At 43.9% G+C, this 8,482-nt stretch overlaps 3 non-coding genes across 3 annotated transcripts in view; all 3 read left to right on the top strand.

Annotated features, from left to right (window-relative positions):
* The first annotated feature begins 3,716 nt into the window (after positions 1-3,716).
* LOC148165587 (small subunit ribosomal RNA) lies at positions 3,717-5,637 on the top strand. Its single transcript, XR_015771343.1, has one exon. It is a non-coding gene; the product is annotated as a small subunit ribosomal RNA (ribosomal RNA).
* A 1,616-nt stretch (positions 5,638-7,253) lies between these two features.
* Positions 7,254-7,410, top strand: LOC148165586 (5.8S ribosomal RNA). The gene has a single exon (XR_015771340.1). It is a non-coding gene; the product is annotated as a 5.8S ribosomal RNA (ribosomal RNA).
* A 658-nt stretch (positions 7,411-8,068) lies between these two features.
* The window catches only part of LOC148165585 (large subunit ribosomal RNA), a 4,039-nt gene continuing 3,625 nt past the window's right edge, over positions 8,069-8,482 (top strand). The window contains exon 1 of the ribosomal RNA XR_015771345.1: positions 8,069-8,482. This exon is cut by the window's right edge and continues 3,625 nt beyond it. This is a non-coding gene — a ribosomal RNA (large subunit ribosomal RNA).

The following is an 8,482-nucleotide window of genomic DNA, read 5'->3' as shown; positions in this document are numbered from 1 at the left end:
GTCAAGATTATTAATTTCATCTCATTTGCAGACGACTTTGGATAAGAGCACTGGGTGGTCACGTTTTTTAACTAGCGGTGAATTAGCTAATTCGTTCGCAAAATGCACGTTACAGGCGGACTAATTCACATTTCGCTATTCATCGAGAAATTTTTATTCACAGCGGTATATTGTCTTTCTAGAGACTTACCACTTTTTATTTCATCGATGTATTTTTATTTTTAATTTAGCATAATATCATTAAACGGGGTCGCGATGTACGAGAGGTAACAGATCGTACGGACGCGCACATTTGATTTCATGTCAATCCATTCATCGTGCGTACTTGTCCGTCATCGCTGCCACTTACCATCACTACTCCCTATATATGCCACCGCGGCAGCGATCAGCTCTGAATCGCTCGATGCGTGAAACGATCGAAATCCCATAGTGCGCCGGCCGCTCGCTATGGGCGAGGGGTAGAGTAAAACGGTCTGATCGCTCGGTGCAAAAGTCCGTTTGGGTACTTAGAGACGGAATTTTAAAATTCTGATTTCGCAGATCAATTTCAAGGATTATTAGGACTCGAATGCTGTCGACCATGTTTTGTAAAAAAAGTTTTTTACGTTTTTACGGCAATTTGACTGAACGCTACAGTTTCGAAAAAAAGTCGGAACTGTGGCGTTCGATCGAAATTTTTCCAAGTCCGAAGTCGAAACTGTAGCGGTCGACCAAAATTTTTCTAAGTCCGATTCGAAACTGAGGCGTTCGACCGAAATTTTTCCAAGTCCAATTCGAAACTGTAGCGTTCGAACAAAATTTTTCTAAGTCCGAAGTCGAAACTGTAGCGTTCGGCGCTCATTCGTCTAAGTCCGAACTCGGAAGTGTAGCGGTTGACAAATTTACATTGACCAAAAGTCCGAGAAAAATCGAAATTAAATCCAAACGAACAAATGTTTGGGTCGAACTAGCATCGATAGAAGGTAGATTTTATAATTTCAAGCTCCTAATTAAACGGGATCTAAAACCCTCTGGAAACTGAGGCGTTCGAAATTTTGATGAAAATTTTTCTAAGTCCGAAATAGGAACTGTGGCGGTCGAGCGAAATTTTTCTAAGTCCGTAGTCGAAACTGAGGTGTTCGAATTTTTGATAAAAATTTTTCTAAGTCTCATGTTGGAACTGTGGCGGTCGAGCGAAATTTTTCCAAGTCCGAAGTCGAAACTGTAGCGTTCGAACGAAATTTTTCTAAGTCCGAAGTCGAAACTGTAGCGTTCGGCGCTCATTCGTCTAAGTCCGAAGTCGGAAGTGTAGCGGTTGACAAATTTACATTGACCAAAAGTACGAGAAAAATCGAAATTAAATGCAAACGAACAAATGTTTGGGTCGAACTAACATCGATAGAAGGTAGATTTTATAATTTCAAGCTTCTAATTAAACGGGATCTAAAACCCTCTGGAAACTGAGGCGTTCGAAATTTTGATGAAAATTTTTCTAAGTCCGAAATAGGAACTGTGGCGGTCGAGCGAAATTTTTCTAAGTCCGTAGTCGAAACTGAGGTGTTCGAATTTTTGATAAAAATTTTTCTAAGTCTCATGTTGGAACTGTGGCGGTCGAGCGAAATTTTTCCAAGTCCGAAGTCGAAACTGTAGCGTTCGAACGAAATTTTTCTAAGTCCGAAGTCGAAACTGTAGCGGTCGACCAAAATTTTTCTAAGTCCGATTCGAAACTGAGGCGTTCGACCGAAATTTTTCTAAGTCCAATTCGAAACTGTGGCGGTCGAGCGAAATTTTTCTAAGTCCGAAGTCGAAACTGTAGCGTTCGGCGCTCATTCGTCTAAGTCCGAAGTCGGAAGTGTAGCGGTTGATAAATTTACATTGACCAAAAGTCCCAGAAAAATCGAAATTAAATGCAAACGAACAAAAGTTACGGTCGAACTAACACCAAACAAGGGTGGCTGTGATAATTTCAAACCCCTAACTAAACGGGATCTAAAACCCTCTGGAAACTGAGGCGTTCGAAATTTTGATGAAAATTATTCTAAGTCCGAAGTCGGAACTGAGGTGTTCGGTCGAAATGCCGTAAAAACGTAAAAAATATTTTTTTCAAAACACCGTTAACGGCATTCGAGTCCTAATGACCCTTGAAATTGATCTGCGAAATCAGAATTTTAAAATTCCGTCTCTAAGTACCCAAACGGACTTTTGCACCGAGCGATCAGACCGATTTACCCGACCCCTCGCCCATAGCGAGCGGCCGGCGCGCTATGGGATTTCGACCGTTTCGCGCATCGAGTGATTCAGAGCTGAACGCTGCCGCGCTGGCATATATAGGGATAGTAGTGGTGGTATGTAGCAGCGGACAAAAGCGTACGATCGAAATGTGATTTTATGTGCGTCCGATTATCTTGTTACCTCTCGTACACCGCGACTTACCCGTAGTTGGGACGATGGCCGGAATGTGTACCCTGTGGACCCACCATCGTTTGAGGGATGACAAATCTTGCCATTGACCATGCACAGCGAGATTGCGGATGCGGCGAGCGTTTCTATGTTAGCGGTCCAAATGCAATCAAAGATTTTATGTGTTCGTGTCAGAACGACCAAAAATTAACAAATGCGTCAACTCACTAAAGTCCGAGCGAGAATTTTGAAATAAATAAAATTTCATAAACTCGTAACGTGTGAATATTTCTAAAGAGAAATCTCACAATAAACCGTCGCTTTCAATCTAGCGAAGAGTATGGAGAATGTTTGAACTTTTGCTTGTCGACGACGATATTTTTTCTTTACGATAAAATTTCAAGTCGATGTGCCCAAAAATCTCTAAATTTTGAACTGGGAAATTATTTCTTCGTCCGATGAATCGCATTGATCTCTGTTTTTGACGAAAAAAAGACGGATAAAATGCAGCATTCAATCAAGGATATAAAATAAAAGAAAAATTTTCCGTAAAAACTATATTACAATGGAGGATTATGTTTCTACTTTTCGTCCGATGAGTCGCAACAAAAATAAGTAATCCATCCGTCGTTGTTCGTTTAGTCGATCTGAATGCACTGTAAAAATTTATTAAAGTAAAATGTTACGTTTGCATTTCATGAATTTTGACAAACGTGTACCGAAATGTGTACAAATTATTTATTTCGACGACGACGACAACTTAGAACGGATGAATAAAATTAATTGTTGCAAGATTCAAACAAGGATGAAAAAGTCATAGAAAATTATTCCGTAACCATGATATTGGATTATTTTTTCTTCACTCTCTCCTCCGATGAGTCGCAACAAATAAAAATCCATAAATCAATTCATCCGTCGTTGTTCGTTTAGTCGATCTGAATGCACTGTAAAAATTTATTAAAGTAAAAATGTTACGTTGCATTTCATGAATTTTGACAAACGTGTACCCCGAAGTGTGTACAAATTATTTATTTCGACGACGACGACAACTTAGAACGGATGAATAAGAATAAAATTGTTGCAGGAGATTCAATCAAGGATGATGTGAAAAAAATGTCGAAAAATTTTCCATCCAGAAAGATCGCGTGGCGTTACGTCTCTTCTTACGAGGTTTTCGTTTCGCAGACACGCACACTTTCTTCAAAACAATAATAGGAAAGTGTTCAGTTTTTTATAAGAGCAGCAGGTGTCTTTCCGAAATTCTACGATTATTGTAGCTTATATGACTAGAAGGAAAGAAAGACTAAAACTCTCTTATTTTAAAACAAGAACGCAGTTCCCTGGTTGATCCTGCCAGTAGTCATATGCTTGTCTCAAAGATTAAGCCATGCATGTCTCAGTACAAGCCAAATTAAGGTGAAACCGCGAAAGGCTCATTAAATCAGTTATGGTTCCTTAGATCGTACCCACATTTACTTGGATAACTGTGGTAATTCTAGAGCTAATACATGCAAACAGAGCTCCAACCGGAAACGGAAGGAGCGCTTTTATTAGATCAAAACCAATCGGTGGCGGTCTCCGTCATCGTACAACTTGGTGACTCTGAATAACTTTACGCTGATCGCACGGTCTCGCACCGGCGACGCATCTTTCAAATGTCTGCCTTATCAACTGTCGATGGTAGGTTCTGCGCCTACCATGGTTGTAACGGGTAACGGGGAATCAGGGTTCGATTCCGGAGAGGGAGCCTGAGAAACGGCTACCACATCCAAGGAAGGCAGCAGGCGCGCAAATTACCCACTCCCGGCACGGGGAGGTAGTGACGAAAAATAACGATACGGGACTCATCCGAGGCCCCGTAATCGGAATGAGTACACTCTAAACCCTTTAACGAGGATCAATTGGAGGGCAAGTCTGGTGCCAGCAGCCGCGGTAATTCCAGCTCCAATAGCGTATATTAAAGTTGTTGCGGTTAAAAAGCTCGTAGTCGAATCTGTGTCCCGCGCCGCCGGTTCATCGTTCGCGGTGTCAACTGGCGTGCCGCGGGACGTCCTGCCGGTGGGCTTAGCTCGAGAGGGCGGCCCAACTCAATCCCGCCGCGGTGCTCTTCATTGAGTGTCGAGGTGGGCCGGCACGTTTACTTTGAACAAATTAGAGTGCTTAAAGCAGGCTAAAACTTCGCCTGAATACTGTGTGCATGGAATAATGGAATAGGACCTCGGTTCTATTTTGTTGGTTTTCGGAACCCCGAGGTAATGATTAATAGGAACGGATGGGGGCATTCGTATTGCGACGTTAGAGGTGAAATTCTTGGATCGTCGCAAGACGGACAGAAGCGAAAGCATTTGCCAAAAACGCTTTCATTGATCAAGAACGAAAGTTAGAGGTTCGAAGGCGATCAGATACCGCCCTAGTTCTAACCATAAACGATGCCAGCTAGCGATCCGCCGACGTTCTTCCGATGACTCGGCGGGCAGCTTCCGGGAAACCAAAGCTTTTGGGTTCCGGGGGAAGTATGGTTGCAAAGCTGAAACTTAAAGGAATTGACGGAAGGGCACCACCAGGAGTGGAGCCTGCGGCTTAATTTGACTCAACACGGGAAACCTCACCAGGCCCGGACACCGGAAGGATTGACAGATTGAGAGCTCTTTCTTGATTCGGTGGGTGGTGGTGCATGGCCGTTCTTAGTTGGTGGAGCGATTTGTCTGGTTAATTCCGATAACGAACGAGACTCTAGCCTGCTAAATAGGCGTATTTCGACATCCCAAAGGCCCGTCGATCCTGGGTTCGCCCGGTGGTCGTGCGCGGTTTTTACTGTCGGCGTACAAACAATTCTTCTTAGAGGGACAGGCGGCTTCTAGCCGCACGAGATTGAGCAATAACAGGTCTGTGATGCCCTTAGATGTTCTGGGCCGCACGCGCGCTACACTGAAGGAATCAGCGTGTCCTCCCTGACCGAGCGGTCCGGGTAACCCGCTGAACCTCCTTCGTGCTAGGGATTGGGGCTTGCAATTGTTCCCCATGAACGAGGAATTCCCAGTAAGCGTGAGTCATAAGCTCGCGTTGATTACGTCCCTGCCCTTTGTACACACCGCCCGTCGCTACTACCGATTGAATGATTTAGTGAGGTCTTCGGACCGGTACGCGATGGCGTTTCGACGTCGTCGATGTCGCTGGGAAGATGACCAAACTTGATCATTTAGAGGAAGTAAAAGTCGTAACAAGGTTTCCGTAGGTGAACCTGCGGAAGGATCATTAACGTGTCCTCGTACACACGAATTTTGACATATGTATAATTTATTATTATGCATTTTTATTTGATCGTGTCGATGTACACTTTATGTTTTTACAACACCGTCGTCGATGACATGGAGTCGACGGCACGATCTTTTGTCGTGCCGTTGCTTGTTTCTTTTTGAAACACCGTGTGTACGACGTTTTGAACTACGAATCGTACATATTCGGAAAAACAATAGCGTTACGCTGGCCCGCAGCGCCGGTCCTTGCGATCGAGTTTTTCACCTTTTTTGAACGAGAAAAACCGAATTCGCTCGGGCATACGGCTGTTTCTTCGGGTACCTAGATTTTTTGATTTTTTTTGTACTATCTCTCGATCTTTTCCAATGATGGAAAAAAGGAGGGACGCTTTCGGTTTTTCGACCGGATCGCGGAAAGTTGTGAACTCCACCGCGAAAGTCGAAAGACGTTAGAAGTCCTCTTTTTTCGGACACACGGAGAGGATGTAGCAGAGTAGTCGAGAAAGAAGAAAATCGCAGGTGTCGAATTAGGTTACGACTCCGTGGGTTTTAAATGATTTACGCCCGGCTACGGGACCGGCGAGAAACGCTCCCGATTTTACGATTCGCGTGAATGATGTTCGTCGTTAGACGCTTCAAAGAGTTTTTTGAAAGCGCCGTTAAACGAGCGATCACACACACATCACACCTTGCTTTTTTAATGTTTTTGGTAGATGTGGTAAAGTGATTTCGTTAGAAACGGTAAAATTCTCTTTACGGAGCGTACGACTGCACCATTTCAAAATTATATACACCGTCAATCGTCATTAAGTCACGATATAGAACGGTAAACTTGAGGATTTTATGTTAGACGCTCAGTCTGGCACGTCTATAGATTTTTTCGTCAAAATTCACGATCTGTCTTCGGTTTGGCGACGAAAAAATATAGAAAGAAAATTGAAACACGAACACAAAGACCGCCCGCGAAAATCTCTTTTCGCTTACGGCGGATACTAATTCGCTTTTTCATAACGAGTACGATGATGTAATGATGTGTTGATTCCGATCGATCAAAAACCGTCTCTTCGTCACACTTTTTAAAGTGCTTGACACACGCACACTAAATGAAAGACACAATAAAGGAAAACTACCGAAAATGTAGTTTATGAGAGAAAGCAGCATTATTTATTAAAATTATTGCTGAGAAAAAGGAAATTGGCAAATTCCTAATTAAAATCGTATCGAACATGTCCCATCTTCACACATACATGCTCGTACTTTGCGTGTAAAAGCGGAGACCGCGTGAAAAAGAAAAGTGCTTCTTTTTCGGTGCGCGGATACAAATTTGTGTTTGGGTTAATATTTTTTTTAATTTTTTCGTACGCGTAAAACTGAGACCGACGATCGCGTTCCCTTTCAGACGAGAAAGTACGGACGAAAGACAATTAAGAGCGAGAATCATAAATATCCATACCACAACACCGAAATTTTAGACGTGGCACGTTTCGGAACCACGAAGATCATTTTCGTTTCGGATGTACGCACGTACGCAAAAATTTTTGCAAGACGTGTATAGACAGCTGGACGATCGGCATGATCGGGGTTCTTGTGGAACGAGCGTTTAAATTTTAAAAAGATTACCCTGAACGGTGGATCACTTGGCTCGTGGGTCGATGAAGAACGCAGCTAATTGCGCGTCAACTTGTGAACTGCAGGACACATGAACATCGACATTTCGAACGCACATTGCGGTCCTCGGATATAATGTTCCCGGACCACTCCTGGCTGAGGGTCGTGTCAATTTCAAAGACTGCTCGGTTTTCGTTTTCGGACGAAAACGTCGGAGCGTGTTGGATGTGTTGCGACGCGTCGAATAGGTACTCATTAATGTACGTGATCGTCACTTACGTCACGATATAACGACGCACGCCTCGAACGTGTGCCGAGACGTTTACTCGAGCGTGTTTTTTCGTCAAAAAGGACGGGACGGGTATGCTTTGTATTTTTTTTTTACAAAGTCCGTCGGACGTCCACCTTGCGAATCATAAATACGAAAGTGTTTACGTCGGCACATGTTCTTGCGTGGTGTGTCGTAGAATCGTGTGTTTGTGTGCGTTTCTCGTGCAGCGAGTAAATTTGCGCGACATCTTAAGACGCGAAAGCGACCAACTACTACTTGTTGTAGTTGTTGGCTGGTCTTTCGGCGTAGCACGTCCTATTTCTTCAACATGTCGTCATTTAAAAAAAAAAATGGCGTTTTAAGGTTGAGAACGTTATAGACGGTCGTCGTGTCCGAGACGTGTAATGCAAATCGCGACAGACGTCAGATCGTAAGCGTTTCTGTAAACTTAGCCATTTTTTAAAAAGAAAAATGACGAACACGTATAGCAAGGAATGGGAGACGTGTCGTGATCGTCGAAATGACCGAATGAAAAATTTTTATTTTTCATATGCGACCTCAGAGCAGGTGAGACTACCCGCTGAATTTAAGCATATTACTAAGCGGAGGAAAAGAAACTAACTAGGATTCCCTCAGTAGCGGCGAGCGAACAGGGAGAAGCCCAGCACCGAATCCCGCGGCCGAAACCGGACGCCGGGAAATGTGGTGTTAGGGAGGATCCGTCATCCCGAGATCGTGCGGCGCGTCCAAGTCCATCTTGAACGGGGCCACAGCCCATAGAGGGTGCCAGGCCCGTAGCGACCGCTGCCGATAACGGGAGGATCTCTCCTCAGAGTCGGGTTGCTTGAGAGTGCAGCCCTAAGTGGGTGGTAAACTCCATCTAAGGCTAAATATGACCACGAGACCGATAGCGAACAAGTACCGTGAGGGAAAGTTGAAAAGAACTTTGAAGAGAGAGTTCAATAGT

The sequence above is a fragment of the Gnatocerus cornutus genome, unplaced genomic scaffold (genome assembly GCF_029298725.1).
Source record: "Gnatocerus cornutus isolate USDA-ARS CGAHR unplaced genomic scaffold, icGnaCorn1.1 ctg00000275.1, whole genome shotgun sequence".
Taxonomy (NCBI): domain Eukaryota; kingdom Metazoa; phylum Arthropoda; class Insecta; order Coleoptera; family Tenebrionidae; genus Gnatocerus; species Gnatocerus cornutus.
The sequence above is the reverse complement of the archived record's forward strand: the minus strand, read 5'-3'. Positions and strand labels throughout refer to the sequence as shown.